General features: G+C 50.3%; 12 non-coding genes across 12 annotated transcripts; all 12 read left to right on the top strand.

The window, feature by feature from the left end:
• Positions 1-1,029: 1,029 nt before the first annotated feature.
• On the top strand, positions 1,030-1,113 carry Trnal-uaa. Its single transcript has one exon. It is a non-coding gene; the product is annotated as a tRNA-Leu (tRNA).
• Positions 1,114-2,901: 1,788 nt separating this feature from the next.
• On the top strand, positions 2,902-2,985 carry Trnal-uaa. The gene has a single exon. It is a non-coding gene; the product is annotated as a tRNA-Leu (tRNA).
• A 1,788-nt stretch (positions 2,986-4,773) lies between these two features.
• On the top strand, positions 4,774-4,857 carry Trnal-uaa. Its single transcript has one exon. It is a non-coding gene; the product is annotated as a tRNA-Leu (tRNA).
• A 1,788-nt stretch (positions 4,858-6,645) lies between these two features.
• On the top strand, positions 6,646-6,729 carry Trnal-uaa. The gene has a single exon. It is a non-coding gene; the product is annotated as a tRNA-Leu (tRNA).
• Positions 6,730-8,517: 1,788 nt separating this feature from the next.
• On the top strand, positions 8,518-8,601 carry Trnal-uaa. The gene has a single exon. It is a non-coding gene; the product is annotated as a tRNA-Leu (tRNA).
• Positions 8,602-10,389: 1,788 nt separating this feature from the next.
• Positions 10,390-10,473, top strand: Trnal-uaa. The gene has a single exon. It is a non-coding gene; the product is annotated as a tRNA-Leu (tRNA).
• Positions 10,474-12,261: 1,788 nt separating this feature from the next.
• On the top strand, positions 12,262-12,345 carry Trnal-uaa. The gene has a single exon. It is a non-coding gene; the product is annotated as a tRNA-Leu (tRNA).
• A 1,788-nt stretch (positions 12,346-14,133) lies between these two features.
• Trnal-uaa lies at positions 14,134-14,217 on the top strand. Its single transcript has one exon. It is a non-coding gene; the product is annotated as a tRNA-Leu (tRNA).
• Positions 14,218-16,005: 1,788 nt separating this feature from the next.
• Trnal-uaa lies at positions 16,006-16,089 on the top strand. Its single transcript has one exon. It is a non-coding gene; the product is annotated as a tRNA-Leu (tRNA).
• Positions 16,090-17,877: 1,788 nt separating this feature from the next.
• Positions 17,878-17,961, top strand: Trnal-uaa. Its single transcript has one exon. It is a non-coding gene; the product is annotated as a tRNA-Leu (tRNA).
• A 1,788-nt stretch (positions 17,962-19,749) lies between these two features.
• Positions 19,750-19,833, top strand: Trnal-uaa. The gene has a single exon. It is a non-coding gene; the product is annotated as a tRNA-Leu (tRNA).
• A 1,788-nt stretch (positions 19,834-21,621) lies between these two features.
• Positions 21,622-21,705, top strand: Trnal-uaa. Its single transcript has one exon. It is a non-coding gene; the product is annotated as a tRNA-Leu (tRNA).
• The last annotated feature ends 1,559 nt before the right edge of the window (positions 21,706-23,264 follow it).

Below are 23,264 nucleotides of genomic sequence, written 5' to 3'. Positions count from 1 at the left end.
CGCGTTTGTCGAGTTGGTCTCTCCCAGTCGTTTCTAGCGCCTGTCCTCTACATATACGCCCATTTGCAAGCGTCAGCTTTCGCGTCAGCCGAGCAAAGTCGGGACAAGTCGACACATGGGGACACACGATGCTGTGAATCGCAATCCGCACTAGCCTACGCGGAGCTGGACGAGGGGCGAAGGAAAACCATTCGTAACACGACAGTTTGGAAATTCGACGATCGCGAGCGTTGGAAACACTCTCCTGAGTAAAGAAGACAACTTGCGTGCGGTGTCCGGGCTTCGAACCCGGATCAGCTACTTGGGAAGCAACCATGCTGACCGACACACCACCACCGCCTTCTGCTACGCGCTGCTTGCTCCGTGATGTGTCGCCTTCCCTAATGGCGCCAGAGGCCGAAGGCAATCTCGCTGTAGGCGCTCAACGCCGAGTGGAAGGCGAGCACATCTGAACCCGTTTTCCTGGTGCTGCTAGGGCCATATACTGAAACTGAGCGCAGAACTAACTTTTACTGAAGAATCTGCCCTTTAATGCACATCAGGGCGAACACGAAATTTCTAATATGAAGTACTCACTGACGATCCAAAGACGCTTCAGTATGTATGCGTCGGTACCACCGGGGCAGTGCCGAAGTATTGTAAAGTGAAGGTCGACAGTTTGAGCCTCACAGGAAGTATTTCATTGGCTTCCCACGAGAGCGTTATGCACAGCGTGGCTGTTGCTAGGAAACGGCCTTATTTGCCGTTGGCTAATATCTAGTTTTCTTTGCATCAATGTGAAAATGTTCCTATTACTAAATACAGTTTTGCTAGTTACAGTTCAAACTAGAAACGACGGAAGAAAGCGGTCCAACGCGCCACATTCGTTCCCGAAGGGGAGGGTGCATTTCCTACGCCACGTCTGACATAGCGTCTTAAATTTTCTGAAACTGACATAATTCCATCCTACCGAAAAAAGAAACAGATTTCGCAGTGAGGTTCTTTGAGATATTGCTAGAGATGGAAGTCTCTGGAGCTCTTGCCTCGCACGTCAGATTGGCCGAGCGGTCTAAGGCGCCAGATTTAAGCTCTGGTTCCCATAAGGGAGCGTGGGTTCGAACCCCACATCTGACAATGCATTTTAAACATTCTGAAACTAACATACTCCCGTGATCTTACAGAACAAGTAAATTATGCAGAAACACGCGAAGCAGATTTTACTAGAGACGACAGTGACAGACCGAGCGGTCGAAAAGAAATAGCGGAACATACTTTTCCCGCGTCGAGGTTTAGCTCTTCTTACGGACGTTTCCGTTGTTGTTGTGCTGTGGCTCTGGGTTCCAAGCGACAGCGAGAAAACCTCAACAGCAACGCATACGTGTTTAAAGGAATCGTAAGGCCTTAATAAAGATAGATGAAACGGTGGCTCAGGTGCTGGAGATGTGAAGCGGCCGTATTGCGTGGGCAGTAAGCTCACTAAGTTAGTGTGTCATGCTAACAACGGGAAGGCTATGGGTTAGATCCCACCAAGGGCTATTTCATATTGCTTCCCTAAAAGGCAGCGCGAGAGACTGCCAGGCAAATCCCAAGTGATCTGTACAAGGACTAAGATGTCCGCACGTCTGGAAACGTTCTCGCCGACTTGTGTGCCACGCTGACGACACGGGTTCTCGTCCGATCACCGAAGTTAAGCAGCGTTTTTGCGTGCTTAGTACACGGCTCGGTGGCTAACTAGGAAGTCTACGTGCTGTTGGATTCTTTAATTTTGCCTTTTCCCTTAGTTTTCGGTGTTGCTGCGCGGTAATGATACGGTCCAGCACGCTGACCCCTCTCTTGCCTCTCGGGACCCAAATTCGCGAACCTGCGGCCACAGTCAAATGAAAGGGTCCGTTGCGCGTTTGTCGAGTCGGTCTCTCCCAGTCGTTTCTAGCGCCTGTCCTCTACATATACGCCCATTTGCAAGCGTCAGCTTTCGCGTCAGCCGAGCAAAGTCGGGACAAGTCGACACATGGGGACACACGATGCTGTGAATCGCAATCCGCACTAGCCTACGCGGAGCTGGACGAGGGGCGAAGGAAAACCATTCGTAACACGACAGTTTGGAAATTCGACGATCGCGAGCGTTGGAAACACTCTCCTGAGTAAAGAAGACAACTTGCGTGCGGTGTCCGGGCTTCGAACCCGGATCAGCTACTTGGGAAGCAACCATGCTGACCGACACACCACCACCGCCTTCTGCTACGCGCTGCTTGCTCCGTGATGTGTCGCCTTCCCTAATGGCGCCAGAGGCCGAAGGCAATCTCGCTGTAGGCGCTCAACGCCGAGTGGAAGGCGAGCACATCTGAACCCGTTTTCCTGGTGCTGCTAGGGCCATATACTGAAACTGAGCGCAGAACTAACTTTTACTGAAGAATCTGCCCTTTAATGCACATCAGGGTGAACACGAAATTTCTAATATGAAGTACTCACTGACGATCCAAAGACGCTTCAGTATGTATGCGTCGGTACCACCGGGGCAGTGCCGAAGTATTGTAAAGTGAAGGTCGACAGTTTGAGCCTCACAGGAAGTATTTCATTGGCTTCCCACGAGAGCGTTATGCACAGCGTGGCTGTTGCTAGGAAACGGCCTTATTTGCCGTTGGCTAATATCTAGTTTTCTTTGCATCAATGTGAAAATGTTCCTATTACTAAATACAGTTTTGCTAGTTACAGTTCAAACTAGAAACGACGGAAGAAAGCGGTCCAACGCGCCACATTCGTTCCCGAAGGGGAGGGTGCATTTCCTACGCCACGTCTGACATAGCGTCTTAAATTTTCTAAAACTGACATAATTCCATCCTACCGAAAAAAGAAACAGATTTCGCAGTGAGGTTCTTTGAGATATTGCTAGAGATGGAAGTCTCTGGAGCTCTTGCCTCGCACGTCAGATTGGCCGAGCGGTCTAAGGCGCCAGATTTAAGCTCTGGTTCCCATAAGGGAGCGTGGGTTCGAACCCCACATCTGACAATGCATTTTAAACATTCTGAAACTAACATACTCCCGTGATCTTACAGAACAAGTAAATTATGCAGAAACACGCGAAGCAGATTTTACTAGAGACGACAGTGACAGACCGAGCGGTCGAAAAGAAATAGCGGAACATACTTTTCCCGCGTCGAGGTTTAGCTCTTCTTACGGACGTTTCCGTTGTTGTTGTGCTGTGGCTCTGGGTTCCAAGCGACAGCGAGAAAACCTCAACAGCAACGCATACGTGTTTAAAGGAATCGTAAGGCCTTAATAAAGATAGATGAAACGGTGGCTCAGGTGCTGGAGATGTGAAGCGGCCGTATTGCGTGGGCAGTAAGCTCACTAAGTTAGTGTGTCATGCTAACAACGGGAAGGCTATGGGTTAGATCCCACCAAGGGCTATTTCATATTGCTTCCCTAAAAGGCAGCGCGAGAGACTGCCAGGCAAATCCCAAGTGATCTGTACAAGGACTAAGATGTCCGCACGTCTGGAAACGTTCTCGCCGACTTGTGTGCCACGCTGACGACACGGGTTCTCGTCCGATCACCGAAGTTAAGCAGCGTTTTTGCGTGCTTAGTACACGGCTCGGTGGCTAACTAGGAAGTCTACGTGCTGTTGGATTCTTTAATTTTGCCTTTTCCCTTAGTTTTCGGTGTTGCTGCGCGGTAATGGTACGGTCCAGCACGCTGACCCCTCTCTTGCCTCTCGGGACCCAAATTCGCGAACCTGCGGCCACAGTCAAATGAAAGGGTCCGTTGCGCGTTTGTCGAGTCGGTCTCTCCCAGTCGTTTCTAGCGCCTGTCCTCTACATATACGCCCATTTGCAAGCGTCAGCTTTCGCGTCAGCCGAGCAAAGTCGGGACAAGTCGACACATGGGGACACACGATGCTGTGAATCGCAATCCGCACTAGCCTACGCGGAGCTGGACGAGGGGCGAAGGAAAACCATTCGTAACACGACAGTTTGGAAATTCGACGATCGCGAGCGTTGGAAACACTCTCCTGAGTAAAGAAGACAACTTGCGTGCGGTGTCCGGGCTTCGAACCCGGATCAGCTACTTGGGAAGCAACCATGCTGACCGACACACCACCACCGCCTTCTGCTACGCGCTGCTTGCTCCGTGATGTGTCGCCTTCCCTAATGGCGCCAGAGGCCGAAGGCAATCTCGCTGTAGGCGCTCAACGCCGAGTGGAAGGCGAGCACATCTGAACCCGTTTTCCTGGTGCTGCTAGGGCCATATACTGAAACTGAGCGCAGAACTAACTTTTACTGAAGAATCTGCCCTTTAATGCACATCAGGGCGAACACGAAATTTCTAATATGAAGTACTCACTGACGATCCAAAGACGCTTCAGTATGTATGCGTCGGTACCACCGGGGCAGTGCCGAAGTATTGTAAAGTGAAGGTCGACAGTTTGAGCCTCACAGGAAGTATTTCATTGGCTTCCCACGAGAGCGTTATGCACAGCGTGGCTGTTGCTAGGAAACGGCCTTATTTGCCGTTGGCTAATATCTAGTTTTCTTTGCATCAATGTGAAAATGTTCCTATTACTAAATACAGTTTTGCTAGTTACAGTTCAAACTAGAAACGACGGAAGAAAGCGGTCCAACGCGCCACATTCGTTCCCGAAGGGGAGGGTGCATTTCCTACGCCACGTCTGACATAGCGTCTTAAATTTTCTGAAACTGACATAATTCCATCCTACCGAAAAAAGAAACAGATTTCGCAGTGAGGTTCTTTGAGATATTGCTAGAGATGGAAGTCTCTGGAGCTCTTGCCTCGCACGTCAGATTGGCCGAGCGGTCTAAGGCGCCAGATTTAAGCTCTGGTTCCCATAAGGGAGCGTGGGTTCGAACCCCACATCTGACAATGCATTTTAAACATTCTGAAACTAACATACTCCCGTGATCTTACAGAACAAGTAAATTATGCAGAAACACGCGAAGCAGATTTTACTAGAGACGACAGTGACAGACCGAGCGGTCGAAAAGAAATAGCGGAACATACTTTTCCCGCGTCGAGGTTTAGCTCTTCTTACGGACGTTTCCGTTGTTGTTGTGCTGTGGCTCTGGGTTCCAAGCGACAGCGAGAAAACCTCAACAGCAACGCATACGTGTTTAAAGGAATCGTAAGGCCTTAATAAAGATAGATGAAACGGTGGCTCAGGTGCTGGAGATGTGAAGCGGCCGTATTGCGTGGGCAGTAAGCTCACTAAGTTAGTGTGTCATGCTAACAACGGGAAGGCTATGGGTTAGATCCCACCAAGGGCTATTTCATATTGCTTCCCTAAAAGGCAGCGCGAGAGACTGCCAGGCAAATCCCAAGTGATCTGTACAAGGACTAAGATGTCCGCACGTCTGGAAACGTTCTCGCCGACTTGTGTGCCACGCTGACGACACGGGTTCTCGTCCGATCACCGAAGTTAAGCAGCGTTTTTGCGTGCTTAGTACACGGCTCGGTGGCTAACTAGGAAGTCTACGTGCTGTTGGATTCTTTAATTTTGCCTTTTCCCTTAGTTTTCGGTGTTGCTGCGCGGTAATGGTACGGTCCAGCACGCTGACCCCTCTCTTGCCTCTCGGGACCCAAATTCGCGAACCTGCGGCCACAGTCAAATGAAAGGGTCCGTTGCGCGTTTGTCGAGTCGGTCTCTCCCAGTCGTTTCTAGCGCCTGTCCTCTACATATACGCCCATTTGCAAGCGTCAGCTTTCGCGTCAGCCGAGCAAAGTCGGGACAAGTCGACACATGGGGACACACGATGCTGTGAATCGCAATCCGCACTAGCCTACGCGGAGCTGGACGAGGGGCGAAGGAAAACCATTCGTAACACGACAGTTTGGAAATTCGACGATCGCGAGCGTTGGAAACACTCTCCTGAGTAAAGAAGACAACTTGCGTGCGGTGTCCGGGCTTCGAACCCGGATCAGCTACTTGGGAAGCAACCATGCTGACCGACACACCACCACCGCCTTCTGCTACGCGCTGCTTGCTCCGTGATGTGTCGCCTTCCCTAATGGCGCCAGAGGCCGAAGGCAATCTCGCTGTAGGCGCTCAACGCCGAGTGGAAGGCGAGCACATCTGAACCCGTTTTCCTGGTGCTGCTAGGGCCATATACTGAAACTGAGCGCAGAACTAACTTTTACTGAAGAATCTGCCCTTTAATGCACATCAGGGCGAACACGAAATTTCTAATATGAAGTACTCACTGACGATCCAAAGACGCTTCAGTATGTATGCGTCGGTACCACCGGGGCAGTGCCGAAGTATTGTAAAGTGAAGGTCGACAGTTTGAGCCTCACAGGAAGTATTTCATTGGCTTCCCACGAGAGCGTTATGCACAGCGTGGCTGTTGCTAGGAAACGGCCTTATTTGCCGTTGGCTAATATCTAGTTTTCTTTGCATCAATGTGAAAATGTTCCTATTACTAAATACAGTTTTGCTAGTTACAGTTCAAACTAGAAACGACGGAAGAAAGCGGTCCAACGCGCCACATTCGTTCCCGAAGGGGAGGGTGCATTTCCTACGCCACGTCTGACATAGCGTCTTAAATTTTCTGAAACTGACATAATTCCATCCTACCGAAAAAAGAAACAGATTTCGCAGTGAGGTTCTTTGAGATATTGCTAGAGATGGAAGTCTCTGGAGCTCTTGCCTCGCACGTCAGATTGGCCGAGCGGTCTAAGGCGCCAGATTTAAGCTCTGGTTCCCATAAGGGAGCGTGGGTTCGAACCCCACATCTGACAATGCATTTTAAACATTCTGAAACTAACATACTCCCGTGATCTTACAGAACAAGTAAATTATGCAGAAACACGCGAAGCAGATTTTACTAGAGACGACAGTGACAGACCGAGCGGTCGAAAAGAAATAGCGGAACATACTTTTCCCGCGTCGAGGTTTAGCTCTTCTTACGGACGTTTCCGTTGTTGTTGTGCTGTGGCTCTGGGTTCCAAGCGACAGCGAGAAAACCTCAACAGCAACGCATACGTGTTTAAAGGAATCGTAAGGCCTTAATAAAGATAGATGAAACGGTGGCTCAGGTGCTGGAGATGTGAAGCGGCCGTATTGCGTGGGCAGTAAGCTCACTAAGTTAGTGTGTCATGCTAACAACGGGAAGGCTATGGGTTAGATCCCACCAAGGGCTATTTCATATTGCTTCCCTAAAAGGCAGCGCGAGAGACTGCCAGGCAAATCCCAAGTGATCTGTACAAGGACTAAGATGTCCGCACGTCTGGAAACGTTCTCGCCGACTTGTGTGCCACGCTGACGACACGGGTTCTCGTCCGATCACCGAAGTTAAGCAGCGTTTTTGCGTGCTTAGTACACGGCTCGGTGGCTAACTAGGAAGTCTACGTGCTGTTGGATTCTTTAATTTTGCCTTTTCCCTTAGTTTTCGGTGTTGCTGCGCGGTAATGATACGGTCCAGCACGCTGACCCCTCTCTTGCCTCTCGGGACCCAAATTCGCGAACCTGCGGCCACAGTCAAATGAAAGGGTCCGTTGCGCGTTTGTCGAGTCGGTCTCTCCCAGTCGTTTCTAGCGCCTGTCCTCTACATATACGCCCATTTGCAAGCGTCAGCTTTCGCGTCAGCCGAGCAAAGTCGGGACAAGTCGACACATGGGGACACACGATGCTGTGAATCGCAATCCGCACTAGCCTACGCGGAGCTGGACGAGGGGCGAAGGAAAACCATTCGTAACACGACAGTTTGGAAATTCGACGATCGCGAGCGTTGGAAACACTCTCCTGAGTAAAGAAGACAACTTGCGTGCGGTGTCCGGGCTTCGAACCCGGATCAGCTACTTGGGAAGCAACCATGCTGACCGACACACCACCACCGCCTTCTGCTACGCGCTGCTTGCTCCGTGATGTGTCGCCTTCCCTCCTGGCGCCAGAGGCCGAAGGCAATCTCGCTGTAGGCGCTCAACGCCGAGTGGAAGGCGAGCACATCTGAACCCGTTTTCCTGGTGCTGCTAGGGCCATATACTGAAACTGAGCGCAGAACTAACTTTTACTGAAGAATCTGCCCTTTAATGCACATCAGGGCGAACACGAAATTTCTAATATGAAGTACTCACTGACGATCCAAAGACGCTTCAGTATGTATGCGTCGGTACCACCGGGGCAGTGCCGAAGTATTGTAAAGTGAAGGTCGACAGTTTGAGCCTCACAGGAAGTATTTCATTGGCTTCCCACGAGAGCGTTATGCACAGCGTGGCTGTTGCTAGGAAACGGCCTTATTTGCCGTTGGCTAATATCTAGTTTTCTTTGCATCAATGTGAAAATGTTCCTATTACTAAATACAGTTTTGCTAGTTACAGTTCAAACTAGAAACGACGGAAGAAAGCGGTCCAACGCGCCACATTCGTTCCCGAAGGGGAGGGTGCATTTCCTACGCCACGTCTGACATAGCGTCTTAAATTTTCTAAAACTGACATAATTCCATCCTACCGAAAAAAGAAACAGATTTCGCAGTGAGGTTCTTTGAGATATTGCTAGAGATGGAAGTCTCTGGAGCTCTTGCCTCGCACGTCAGATTGGCCGAGCGGTCTAAGGCGCCAGATTTAAGCTCTGGTTCCCATAAGGGAGCGTGGGTTCGAACCCCACATCTGACAATGCATTTTAAACATTCTGAAACTAACATACTCCCGTGATCTTACAGAACAAGTAAATTATGCAGAAACACGCGAAGCAGATTTTACTAGAGACGACAGTGACAGACCGAGCGGTCGAAAAGAAATAGCGGAACATACTTTTCCCGCGTCGAGGTTTAGCTCTTCTTACGGACGTTTCCGTTGTTGTTGTGCTGTGGCTCTGGGTTCCAAGCGACAGCGAGAAAACCTCAACAGCAACGCATACGTGTTTAAAGGAATCGTAAGGCCTTAATAAAGATAGATGAAACGGTGGCTCAGGTGCTGGAGATGTGAAGCGGCCGTATTGCGTGGGCAGTAAGCTCACTAAGTTAGTGTGTCATGCTAACAACGGGAAGGCTATGGGTTAGATCCCACCAAGGGCTATTTCATATTGCTTCCCTAAAAGGCAGCGCGAGAGACTGCCAGGCAAATCCCAAGTGATCTGTACAAGGACTAAGATGTCCGCACGTCTGGAAACGTTCTCGCCGACTTGTGTGCCACGCTGACGACACGGGTTCTCGTCCGATCACCGAAGTTAAGCAGCGTTTTTGCGTGCTTAGTACACGGCTCGGTGGCTAACTAGGAAGTCTACGTGCTGTTGGATTCTTTAATTTTGCCTTTTCCCTTAGTTTTCGGTGTTGCTGCGCGGTAATGATACGGTCCAGCACGCTGACCCCTCTCTTGCCTCTCGGGACCCAAATTCGCGAACCTGCGGCCACAGTCAAATGAAAGGGTCCGTTGCGCGTTTGTCGAGTCGGTCTCTCCCAGTCGTTTCTAGCGCCTGTCCTCTACATATACGCCCATTTGCAAGCGTCAGCTTTCGCGTCAGCCGAGCAAAGTCGGGACAAGTCGACACATGGGGACACACGATGCTGTGAATCGCAATCCGCACTAGCCTACGCGGAGCTGGACGAGGGGCGAAGGAAAACCATTCGTAACACGACAGTTTGGAAATTCGACGATCGCGAGCGTTGGAAACACTCTCCTGAGTAAAGAAGACAACTTGCGTGCGGTGTCCGGGCTTCGAACCCGGATCAGCTACTTGGGAAGCAACCATGCTGACCGACACACCACCACCGCCTTCTGCTACGCGCTGCTTGCTCCGTGATGTGTCGCCTTCCCTCCTGGCGCCAGAGGCCGAAGGCAATCTCGCTGTAGGCGCTCAACGCCGAGTGGAAGGCGAGCACATCTGAACCCGTTTTCCTGGTGCTGCTAGGGCCATATACTGAAACTGAGCGCAGAACTAACTTTTACTGAAGAATCTGCCCTTTAATGCACATCAGGGCGAACACGAAATTTCTAATATGAAGTACTCACTGACGATCCAAAGACGCTTCAGTATGTATGCGTCGGTACCACCGGGGCAGTGCCGAAGTATTGTAAAGTGAAGGTCGACAGTTTGAGCCTCACAGGAAGTATTTCATTGGCTTCCCACGAGAGCGTTATGCACAGCGTGGCTGTTGCTAGGAAACGGCCTTATTTGCCGTTGGCTAATATCTAGTTTTCTTTGCATCAATGTGAAAATGTTCCTATTACTAAATACAGTTTTGCTAGTTACAGTTCAAACTAGAAACGACGGAAGAAAGCGGTCCAACGCGCCACATTCGTTCCCGAAGGGGAGGGTGCATTTCCTACGCCACGTCTGACATAGCGTCTTAAATTTTCTAAAACTGACATAATTCCATCCTACCGAAAAAAGAAACAGATTTCGCAGTGAGGTTCTTTGAGATATTGCTAGAGATGGAAGTCTCTGGAGCTCTTGCCTCGCACGTCAGATTGGCCGAGCGGTCTAAGGCGCCAGATTTAAGCTCTGGTTCCCATAAGGGAGCGTGGGTTCGAACCCCACATCTGACAATGCATTTTAAACATTCTGAAACTAACATACTCCCGTGATCTTACAGAACAAGTAAATTATGCAGAAACACGCGAAGCAGATTTTACTAGAGACGACAGTGACAGACCGAGCGGTCGAAAAGAAATAGCGGAACATACTTTTCCCGCGTCGAGGTTTAGCTCTTCTTACGGACGTTTCCGTTGTTGTTGTGCTGTGGCTCTGGGTTCCAAGCGACAGCGAGAAAACCTCAACAGCAACGCATACGTGTTTAAAGGAATCGTAAGGCCTTAATAAAGATAGATGAAACGGTGGCTCAGGTGCTGGAGATGTGAAGCGGCCGTATTGCGTGGGCAGTAAGCTCACTAAGTTAGTGTGTCATGCTAACAACGGGAAGGCTATGGGTTAGATCCCACCAAGGGCTATTTCATATTGCTTCCCTAAAAGGCAGCGCGAGAGACTGCCAGGCAAATCCCAAGTGATCTGTACAAGGACTAAGATGTCCGCACGTCTGGAAACGTTCTCGCCGACTTGTGTGCCACGCTGACGACACGGGTTCTCGTCCGATCACCGAAGTTAAGCAGCGTTTTTGCGTGCTTAGTACACGGCTCGGTGGCTAACTAGGAAGTCTACGTGCTGTTGGATTCTTTAATTTTGCCTTTTCCCTTAGTTTTCGGTGTTGCTGCGCGGTAATGATACGGTCCAGCACGCTGACCCCTCTCTTGCCTCTCGGGACCCAAATTCGCGAACCTGCGGCCACAGTCAAATGAAAGGGTCCGTTGCGCGTTTGTCGAGTCGGTCTCTCCCAGTCGTTTCTAGCGCCTGTCCTCTACATATACGCCCATTTGCAAGCGTCAGCTTTCGCGTCAGCCGAGCAAAGTCGGGACAAGTCGACACATGGGGACACACGATGCTGTGAATCGCAATCCGCACTAGCCTACGCGGAGCTGGACGAGGGGCGAAGGAAAACCATTCGTAACACGACAGTTTGGAAATTCGACGATCGCGAGCGTTGGAAACACTCTCCTGAGTAAAGAAGACAACTTGCGTGCGGTGTCCGGGCTTCGAACCCGGATCAGCTACTTGGGAAGCAACCATGCTGACCGACACACCACCACCGCCTTCTGCTACGCGCTGCTTGCTCCGTGATGTGTCGCCTTCCCTCCTGGCGCCAGAGGCCGAAGGCAATCTCGCTGTAGGCGCTCAACGCCGAGTGGAAGGCGAGCACATCTGAACCCGTTTTCCTGGTGCTGCTAGGGCCATATACTGAAACTGAGCGCAGAACTAACTTTTACTGAAGAATCTGCCCTTTAATGCACATCAGGGCGAACACGAAATTTCTAATATGAAGTACTCACTGACGATCCAAAGACGCTTCAGTATGTATGCGTCGGTACCACCGGGGCAGTGCCGAAGTATTGTAAAGTGAAGGTCGACAGTTTGAGCCTCACAGGAAGTATTTCATTGGCTTCCCACGAGAGCGTTATGCACAGCGTGGCTGTTGCTAGGAAACGGCCTTATTTGCCGTTGGCTAATATCTAGTTTTCTTTGCATCAATGTGAAAATGTTCCTATTACTAAATACAGTTTTGCTAGTTACAGTTCAAACTAGAAACGACGGAAGAAAGCGGTCCAACGCGCCACATTCGTTCCCGAAGGGGAGGGTGCATTTCCTACGCCACGTCTGACATAGCGTCTTAAATTTTCTAAAACTGACATAATTCCATCCTACCGAAAAAAGAAACAGATTTCGCAGTGAGGTTCTTTGAGATATTGCTAGAGATGGAAGTCTCTGGAGCTCTTGCCTCGCACGTCAGATTGGCCGAGCGGTCTAAGGCGCCAGATTTAAGCTCTGGTTCCCATAAGGGAGCGTGGGTTCGAACCCCACATCTGACAATGCATTTTAAACATTCTGAAACTAACATACTCCCGTGATCTTACAGAACAAGTAAATTATGCAGAAACACGCGAAGCAGATTTTACTAGAGACGACAGTGACAGACCGAGCGGTCGAAAAGAAATAGCGGAACATACTTTTCCCGCGTCGAGGTTTAGCTCTTCTTACGGACGTTTCCGTTGTTGTTGTGCTGTGGCTCTGGGTTCCAAGCGACAGCGAGAAAACCTCAACAGCAACGCATACGTGTTTAAAGGAATCGTAAGGCCTTAATAAAGATAGATGAAACGGTGGCTCAGGTGCTGGAGATGTGAAGCGGCCGTATTGCGTGGGCAGTAAGCTCACTAAGTTAGTGTGTCATGCTAACAACGGGAAGGCTATGGGTTAGATCCCACCAAGGGCTATTTCATATTGCTTCCCTAAAAGGCAGCGCGAGAGACTGCCAGGCAAATCCCAAGTGATCTGTACAAGGACTAAGATGTCCGCACGTCTGGAAACGTTCTCGCCGACTTGTGTGCCACGCTGACGACACGGGTTCTCGTCCGATCACCGAAGTTAAGCAGCGTTTTTGCGTGCTTAGTACACGGCTCGGTGGCTAACTAGGAAGTCTACGTGCTGTTGGATTCTTTAATTTTGCCTTTTCCCTTAGTTTTCGGTGTTGCTGCGCGGTAATGGTACGGTCCAGCACGCTGACCCCTCTCTTGCCTCTCGGGACCCAAATTCGCGAACCTGCGGCCACAGTCAAATGAAAGGGTCCGTTGCGCGTTTGTCGAGTCGGTCTCTCCCAGTCGTTTCTAGCGCCTGTCCTCTACATATACGCCCATTTGCAAGCGTCAGCTTTCGCGTCAGCCGAGCAAAGTCGGGACAAGTCGACACATGGGGACACACGATGCTGTGAATCGCAATCCGCACTAGCCTACGCGGAGCTGGACGAGGGGCGAAGGAAAACCATTCGTAACACGACAGTTTGGAAATTCGACGATCGCGAGCGTTGGAAACACTCTCCTGAGTAAAGAAGACAACTTGCGTGCGGTGTCCGGGCTTCGAACCCGGATCAGCTACTTGGGAAGCAACCATGCTGACCGACACACCACCACCGCCTTCTGCTACGCGCTGCTTGCTCCGTGATGTGTCGCCTTCCCTCCTGGCGCCAGAGGCCGAAGGCAATCTCGCTGTAGGCGCTCAACGCCGAGTGGAAGGCGAGCACATCTGAACCCGTTTTCCTGGTGCTGCTAGGGCCATATACTGAAACTGAGCGCAGAACTAACTTTTACTGAAGAATCTGCCCTTTAATGCACATCAGGGCGAACACGAAATTTCTAATATGAAGTACTCACTGACGATCCAAAGACGCTTCAGTATGTATGCGTCGGTACCACCGGGGCAGTGCCGAAGTATTGTAAAGTGAAGGTCGACAGTTTGAGCCTCACAGGAAGTATTTCATTGGCTTCCCACGAGAGCGTTATGCACAGCGTGGCTGTTGCTAGGAAACGGCCTTATTTGCCGTTGGCTAATATCTAGTTTTCTTTGCATCAATGTGAAAATGTTCCTATTACTAAATACAGTTTTGCTAGTTACAGTTCAAACTAGAAACGACGGAAGAAAGCGGTCCAACGCGCCACATTCGTTCCCGAAGGGGAGGGTGCATTTCCTACGCCACGTCTGACATAGCGTCTTAAATTTTCTAAAACTGACATAATTCCATCCTACCGAAAAAAGAAACAGATTTCGCAGTGAGGTTCTTTGAGATATTGCTAGAGATGGAAGTCTCTGGAGCTCTTGCCTCGCACGTCAGATTGGCCGAGCGGTCTAAGGCGCCAGATTTAAGCTCTGGTTCCCATAAGGGAGCGTGGGTTCGAACCCCACATCTGACAATGCATTTTAAACATTCTGAAACTAACATACTCCCGTGATCTTACAGAACAAGTAAATTATGCAGAAACACGCGAAGCAGATTTTACTAGAGACGACAGTGACAGACCGAGCGGTCGAAAAGAAATAGCGGAACATACTTTTCCCGCGTCGAGGTTTAGCTCTTCTTACGGACGTTTCCGTTGTTGTTGTGCTGTGGCTCTGGGTTCCAAGCGACAGCGAGAAAACCTCAACAGCAACGCATACGTGTTTAAAGGAATCGTAAGGCCTTAATAAAGATAGATGAAACGGTGGCTCAGGTGCTGGAGATGTGAAGCGGCCGTATTGCGTGGGCAGTAAGCTCACTAAGTTAGTGTGTCATGCTAACAACGGGAAGGCTATGGGTTAGATCCCACCAAGGGCTATTTCATATTGCTTCCCTAAAAGGCAGCGCGAGAGACTGCCAGGCAAATCCCAAGTGATCTGTACAAGGACTAAGATGTCCGCACGTCTGGAAACGTTCTCGCCGACTTGTGTGCCACGCTGACGACACGGGTTCTCGTCCGATCACCGAAGTTAAGCAGCGTTTTTGCGTGCTTAGTACACGGCTCGGTGGCTAACTAGGAAGTCTACGTGCTGTTGGATTCTTTAATTTTGCCTTTTCCCTTAGTTTTCGGTGTTGCTGCGCGGTAATGATACGGTCCAGCACGCTGACCCCTCTCTTGCCTCTCGGGACCCAAATTCGCGAACCTGCGGCCACAGTCAAATGAAAGGGTCCGTTGCGCGTTTGTCGAGTCGGTCTCTCCCAGTCGTTTCTAGCGCCTGTCCTCTACATATACGCCCATTTGCAAGCGTCAGCTTTCGCGTCAGCCGAGCAAAGTCGGGACAAGTCGACACATGGGGACACACGATGCTGTGAATCGCAATCCGCACTAGCCTACGCGGAGCTGGACGAGGGGCGAAGGAAAACCATTCGTAACACGACAGTTTGGAAATTCGACGATCGCGAGCGTTGGAAACACTCTCCTGAGTAAAGAAGACAACTTGCGTGCGGTGTCCGGGCTTCGAACCCGGATCAGCTACTTGGGAAGCAACCATGCTGACCGACACACCACCACCGCCTTCTGCTACGCGCTGCTTGCTCCGTGATGTGTCGCCTTCCCTCCTGGCGCCAGAGGCCGAAGGCAATCTCGCTGTAGGCGCTCAACGCCGAGTGGAAGGCGAGCACATCTGAACCCGTTTTCCTGGTGCTGCTAGGGCCATATACTGAAACTGAGCGCAGAACTAACTTTTACTGAAGAATCTGCCCTTTAATGCACATCAGGGCGAACACGAAATTTCTAATATGAAGTACTCACTGACGATCCAAAGACGCTTCAGTATGTATGCGTCGGTACCACCGGGGCAGTGCCGAAGTATTGTAAAGTGAAGGTCGACAGTTTGAGCCTCACAGGAAGTATTTCATTGGCTTCCCACGAGAGCGTTATGCACAGCGTGGCTGTTGCTAGGAAACGGCCTTATTTGCCGTTGGCTAATATCTAGTTTTCTTTGCATCAATGTGAAAATGTTCCTATTACTAAATACAGTTTTGCTAGTTACAGTTCAAACTAGAAACGACGGAAGAAAGCGGTCCAACGCGCCACATTCGTTCCCGAAGGGGAGGGTGCATTTCCTACGCCACGTCTGACATAGCGTCTTAAATTTTCTAAAACTGACATAATTCCATCCTACCGAAAAAAGAAACAGATTTCGCAGTGAGGTTCTTTGAGATATTGCTAGAGATGGAAGTCTCTGGAGCTCTTGCCTCGCACGTCAGATTGGCCGAGCGGTCTAAGGCGCCAGATTTAAGCTCTGGTTCCCATAAGGGAGCGTGGGTTCGAACCCCACATCTGACAATGCATTTTAAACATTCTGAAACTAACATACTCCCGTGATCTTACAGAACAAGTAAATTATGCAGAAACACGCGAAGCAGATTTTACTAGAGACGACAGTGACAGACCGAGCGGTCGAAAAGAAATAGCGGAACATACTTTTCCCGCGTCGAGGTTTAGCTCTTCTTACGGACGTTTCCGTTGTTGTTGTGCTGTGGCTCTGGGTTCCAAGCGACAGCGAGAAAACCTCAACAGCAACGCATACGTGTTTAAAGGAATCGTAAGGCCTTAATAAAGATAGATGAAACGGTGGCTCAGGTGCTGGAGATGTGAAGCGGCCGTATTGCGTGGGCAGTAAGCTCACTAAGTTAGTGTGTCATGCTAACAACGGGAAGGCTATGGGTTAGATCCCACCAAGGGCTATTTCATATTGCTTCCCTAAAAGGCAGCGCGAGAGACTGCCAGGCAAATCCCAAGTGATCTGTACAAGGACTAAGATGTCCGCACGTCTGGAAACGTTCTCGCCGACTTGTGTGCCACGCTGACGACACGGGTTCTCGTCCGATCACCGAAGTTAAGCAGCGTTTTTGCGTGCTTAGTACACGGCTCGGTGGCTAACTAGGAAGTCTACGTGCTGTTGGATTCTTTAATTTTGCCTTTTCCCTTAGTTTTCGGTGTTGCTGCGCGGTAATGATACGGTCCAGCACGCTGACCCCTCTCTTGCCTCTCGGGACCCAAATTCGCGAACCTGCGGCCACAGTCAAATGAAAGGGTCCGTTGCGCGTTTGTCGAGTCGGTCTCTCCCAGTCGTTTCTAGCGCCTGTCCTCTACATATACGCCCATTTGCAAGCGTCAGCTTTCGCGTCAGCCGAGCAAAGTCGGGACAAGTCGACACATGGGGACACACGATGCTGTGAATCGCAATCCGCACTAGCCTACGCGGAGCTGGACGAGGGGCGAAGGAAAACCATTCGTAACACGACAGTTTGGAAATTCGACGATCGCGAGCGTTGGAAACACTCTCCTGAGTAAAGAAGACAACTTGCGTGCGGTGTCCGGGCTTCGAACCCGGATCAGCTACTTGGGAAGCAACCATGCTGACCGACACACCACCACCGCCTTCTGCTACGCGCTGCTTGCTCCGTGATGTGTCGCCTTCCCTCCTGGCGCCAGAGGCCGAAGGCAATCTCGCTGTAGGCGCTCAACGCCGAGTGGAAGGCGAGCACATCTGAACCCGTTTTCCTGGTGCTGCTAGGGCCATATACTGAAACTGAGCGCAGAACTAACTTTTACTGAAGAATCTGCCCTTTAATGCACATCAGGGCGAACACGAAATTTCTAATATGAAGTACTCACTGACGATCCAAAGACGCTTCAGTATGTATGCGTCGGTACCACCGGGGCAGTGCCGAAGTATTGTAAAGTGAAGGTCGACAGTTTGAGCCTCACAGGAAGTATTTCATTGGCTTCCCACGAGAGCGTTATGCACAGCGTGGCTGTTGCTAGGAAACGGCCTTATTTGCCGTTGGCTAATATCTAGTTTTCTTTGCATCAATGTGAAAATGTTCCTATTACTAAATACAGTTTTGCTAGTTACAGTTCAAACTAGAAACGACGGAAGAAAGCGGTCCAACGCGCCACATTCGTTCCCGAAGGGGAGGGTGCATTTCCTACGCCACGTCTGACATAGCGTCTTAAATTTTCTAAAACTGACATAATTCCATCCTACCGAAAAAAGAAACAGATTTCGCAGTGAGGTTCTTTGAGATATTGCTAGAGATGGAAGTCTCTGGAGCTCTTGCCTCGCACGTCAGATTGGCCGAGCGGTCTAAGGCGCCAGATTTAAGCTCTGGTTCCCATAAGGGAGCGTGGGTTCGAACCCCACATCTGACAATGCATTTTAAACATTCTGAAACTAACATACTCCCGTGATCTTACAGAACAAGTAAATTATGCAGAAACACGCGAAGCAGATTTTACTAGAGACGACAGTGACAGACCGAGCGGTCGAAAAGAAATAGCGGAACATACTTTTCCCGCGTCGAGGTTTAGCTCTTCTTACGGACGTTTCCGTTGTTGTTGTGCTGTGGCTCTGGGTTCCAAGCGACAGCGAGAAAACCTCAACAGCAACGCATACGTGTTTAAAGGAATCGTAAGGCCTTAATAAAGATAGATGAAACGGTGGCTCAGGTGCTGGAGATGTGAAGCGGCCGTATTGCGTGGGCAGTAAGCTCACTAAGTTAGTGTGTCATGCTAACAACGGGAAGGCTATGGGTTAGATCCCACCAAGGGCTATTTCATATTGCTTCCCTAAAAGGCAGCGCGAGAGACTGCCAGGCAAATCCCAAGTGATCTGTACAAGGACTAAGATGTCCGCACGTCTGGAAACGTTCTCGCCGACTTGTGTGCCACGCTGACGACACGGGTTCTCGTCCGATCACCGAAGTTAAGCAGCGTTTTTGCGTGCTTAGTACACGGCTCGGTGGCTAACTAGGAAGTCTACGTGCTGTTGGATTCTTTAATTTTGCCTTTTCCCTTAGTTTTCGGTGTTGCTGCGCGGTAATGATACGGTCCAGCACGCTGACCCCTCTCTTGCCTCTCGGGACCCAAATTCGCGAACCTGCGGCCACAGTCAAATGAAAGGGTCCGTTGCGCGTTTGTCGAGTCGGTCTCTCCCAGTCGTTTCTAGCGCCTGTCCTCTACATATACGCCCATTTGCAAGCGTCAGCTTTCGCGTCAGCCGAGCAAAGTCGGGACAAGTCGACACATGGGGACACACGATGCTGTGAATCGCAATCCGCACTAGCCTACGCGGAGCTGGACGAGGGGCGAAGGAAAACCATTCGTAACACGACAGTTTGGAAATTCGACGATCGCGAGCGTTGGAAACACTCTCCTGAGTAAAGAAGACAACTTGCGTGCGGTGTCCGGGCTTCGAACCCGGATCAGCTACTTGGGAAGCAACCATGCTGACCGACACACCACCACCGCCTTCTGCTACGCGCTGCTTGCTCCGTGATGTGTCGCCTTCCCTCCTGGCGCCAGAGGCCGAAGGCAATCTCGCTGTAGGCGCTCAACGCCGAGTGGAAGGCGAGCACATCTGAACCCGTTTTCCTGGTGCTGCTAGGGCCATATACTGAAACTGAGCGCAGAACTAACTTTTACTGAAGAATCTGCCCTTTAATGCACATCAGGGCGAACACGAAATTTCTAATATGAAGTACTCACTGACGATCCAAAGACGCTTCAGTATGTATGCGTCGGTACCACCGGGGCAGTGCCGAAGTATTGTAAAGTGAAGGTCGACAGTTTGAGCCTCACACGAAGTATTTCATTGGCTTCCCACGAGAGCGTTATGCACAGCGTGGCTGTTGCTAGGAAACGGCCTTATTTGCCGTTGGCTAATATCTAGTTTTCTTTGCATCAATGTGAAAATGTTCCTATTACTAAATACAGTTTTGCTAGTTACAGTTCAAACTAGAAACGACGGAAGAAAGCGGTCCAACGCGCCACATTCGTTCCCGAAGGGGAGGGTGCATTTCCTACGCCACGTCTGACATAGCGTCTTAAATTTTCTAAAACTGACATAATTCCATCCTACCGAAAAAAGAAACAGATTTCGCAGTGAGGTTCTTTGAGATATTGCTAGAGATGGAAGTCTCTGGAGCTCTTGCCTCGCACGTCAGATTGGCCGAGCGGTCTAAGGCGCCAGATTTAAGCTCTGGTTCCCATAAGGGAGCGTGGGTTCGAACCCCACATCTGACAATGCATTTTAAACATTCTGAAACTAACATACTCCCGTGATCTTACAGAACAAGTAAATTATGCAGAAACACGCGAAGCAGATTTTACTAGAGACGACAGTGACAGACCGAGCGGTCGAAAAGAAATAGCGGAACATACTTTTCCCGCGTCGAGGTTTAGCTCTTCTTACGGACGTTTCCGTTGTTGTTGTGCTGTGGCTCTGGGTTCCAAGCGACAGCGAGAAAACCTCAACAGCAACGCATACGTGTTTAAAGGAATCGTAAGGCCTTAATAAAGATAGATGAAACGGTGGCTCAGGTGCTGGAGATGTGAAGCGGCCGTATTGCGTGGGCAGTAAGCTCACTAAGTTAGTGTGTCATGCTAACAACGGGAAGGCTATGGGTTAGATCCCACCAAGGGCTATTTCATATTGCTTCCCTAAAAGGCAGCGCGAGAGACTGCCAGGCAAATCCCAAGTGATCTGTACAAGGACTAAGATGTCCGCACGTCTGGAAACGTTCTCGCCGACTTGTGTGCCACGCTGACGACACGGGTTCTCGTCCGATCACCGAAGTTAAGCAGCGTTTTTGCGTGCTTAGTACACGGCTCGGTGGCTAACTAGGAAGTCTACGTGCTGTTGGATTCTTTAATTTTGCCTTTTCCCTTAGTTTTCGGTGTTGCTGCGCGGTAATGATACGGTCCAGCACGCTGACCCCTCTCTTGCCTCTCGGGACCCAAATTCGCGAACCTGCGGCCACAGTCAAATGAAAGGGTCCGTTGCGCGTTTGTCGAGTCGGTCTCTCCCAGTCGTTTCTAGCGCCTGTCCTCTACATATACGCCCATTTGCAAGCGTCAGCTTTCGCGTCAGCCGAGCAAAGTCGGGACAAGTCGACACATGGGGACACACGATGCTGTGAATCGCAATCCGCACTAGCCTACGCGGAGCTGGACGAGGGGCGAAGGAAAACCATTCGTAACACGACAGTTTGGAAATTCGACGATCGCGAGCGTTGGAAACACTCTCCTGAGTAAAGAAGACAACTTGCGTGCGGTGTCCGGGCTTCGAACCCGGATCAGCTACTTGGGAAGCAACCATGCTGACCGACACACCACCACCGCCTTCTGCTACGCGCTGCTTGCTCCGTGATGTGTCGCCTTCCCTCCTGGCGCCAGAGGCCGAAGGCAATCTCGCTGTAGGCGCTCAACGCCGAGTGGAAGGCGAGCACATCTGAACCCGTTTTCCTGGTGCTGCTAGGGCCATATACTGAAACTGAGCGCAGAACTAACTTTTACTGAAGAATCTGCCCTTTAATGCACATCAGGGCGAACACGAAATTTCTAATATGAAGTACTCACTGACGATCCAAAGACGCTTCAGTATGTATGCGTCGGTACCACCGGGGCAGTGCCGAAGTATTGTAAAGTGAAGGTCGACAGTTTGAGCCTCACACGAAGTATTTCATTGGCTTCCCACGAGAGCGTTATGCACAGCGTGGCTGTTGCTAGGAAACGGCCTTATTTGCCGTTGGCTAATATCTAGTTTTCTTTGCATCAATGTGAAAATGTTCCTATTACTAAATACAGTTTTGCTAGTTACAGTTCAAACTAGAAACGACGGAAGAAAGCGGTCCAACGCGCCACATTCGTTCCCGAAGGGGAGGGTGCATTTCCTACGCCACGTCTGACATAGCGTCTTAAATTTTCTAAAACTGACATAATTCCATCCTACCGAAAAAAGAAACAGATTTCGCAGTGAGGTTCTTTGAGATATTGCTAGAGATGGAAGTCTCTGGAGCTCTTGCCTCGCACGTCAGATTGGCCGAGCGGTCTAAGGCGCCAGATTTAAGCTCTGGTTCCCATAAGGGAGCGTGGGTTCGAACCCCACATCTGACAATGCATTTTAAACATTCTGAAACTAACATACTCCCGTGATCTTACAGAACAAGTAAATTATGCAGAAACACGCGAAGCAGATTTTACTAGAGACGACAGTGACAGACCGAGCGGTCGAAAAGAAATAGCGGAACATACTTTTCCCGCGTCGAGGTTTAGCTCTTCTTACGGACGTTTCCGTTGTTGTTGTGCTGTGGCTCTGGGTTCCAAGCGACAGCGAGAAAACCTCAACAGCAACGCATACGTGTTTAAAGGAATCGTAAGGCCTTAATAAAGATAGATGAAACGGTGGCTCAGGTGCTGGAGATGTGAAGCGGCCGTATTGCGTGGGCAGTAAGCTCACTAAGTTAGTGTGTCATGCTAACAACGGGAAGGCTATGGGTTAGATCCCACCAAGGGCTATTTCATATTGCTTCCCTAAAAGGCAGCGCGAGAGACTGCCAGGCAAATCCCAAGTGATCTGTACAAGGACTAAGATGTCCGCACGTCTGGAAACGTTCTCGCCGACTTGTGTGCCACGCTGACGACACGGGTTCTCGTCCGATCACCGAAGTTAAGCAGCGTTTTTGCGTGCTTAGTACACGGCTCGGTGGCTAACTAGGAAGTCTACGTGCTGTTGGATTCTTTAATTTTGCCTTTTCCCTTAGTTTTCGGTGTTGCTGCGCGGTAATGATACGGTCCAGCACGCTGACCCCTCTCTTGCCTCTCGGGACCCAAATTCGCGAACCTGCGGCCACAGTCAAATGAAAGGGTCCGTTGCGCGTTTGTCGAGTCGGTCTCTCCCAGTCGTTTCTAGCGCCTGTCCTCTACATATACGCCCATTTGCAAGCGTCAGCTTTCGCGTCAGCCGAGCAAAGTCGGGACAAGTCGACACATGGGGACACACGATGCTGTGAATCGCAATCCGCACTAGCCTACGCGGAGCTGGACGAGGGGCGAAGGAAAACCATTCGTAACACGACAGTTTGGAAATTCGACGATCGCGAGCGTTGGAAACACTCTCCTGAGTAAAGAAGACAACTTGCGTGCGGTGTCCGGGCTTCGAACCCGGATCAGCTACTTGGGAAGCAACCATGCTGACCGACACACCACCACCGCCTTCTGCTACGCGCTGCTTGCTCCGTGATGTGTCGCCTTCCCTCCTGGCGCCAGAGGCCGAAGGCAATCTCGCTGTAGGCGCTCAACGCCGAGTGGAAGGCGAGCACATCTGAACCCGTTTTCCTGGTGCTGCTAGGGCCATATACTGAAACTGAGCGCAGAACTAACTTTTACTGAAGAATCTGCCCTTTAATGCACATCAGGGCGAACACGAAATTTCTAATATGAAGTACTCACTGACGATCCAAAGACGCTTCAGTATGTATGCGTCGGTACCACCGGGGCAGTGCCGAAGTATTGTAAAGTGAAGGTCGACAGTTTGAGCCTCACACGAAGTATTTCATTGGCTTCCCACGAGAGCGTTATGCACAGCGTGGCTGTTGCTAGGAAACGGCCTTATTTGCCGTTGGCTAATATCTAGTTTTCTTTGCATCAATGTGAAAATGTTCCTATTACTAAAT

The sequence above is a fragment of the Schistocerca piceifrons genome, chromosome 7 (assembly GCF_021461385.2).
Source record: "Schistocerca piceifrons isolate TAMUIC-IGC-003096 chromosome 7, iqSchPice1.1, whole genome shotgun sequence".
NCBI lineage: Eukaryota > Metazoa > Arthropoda > Insecta > Orthoptera > Acrididae > Schistocerca > Schistocerca piceifrons.
The sequence above is the reverse complement of the archived record's forward strand: the minus strand, read 5'-3'. Positions and strand labels throughout refer to the sequence as shown.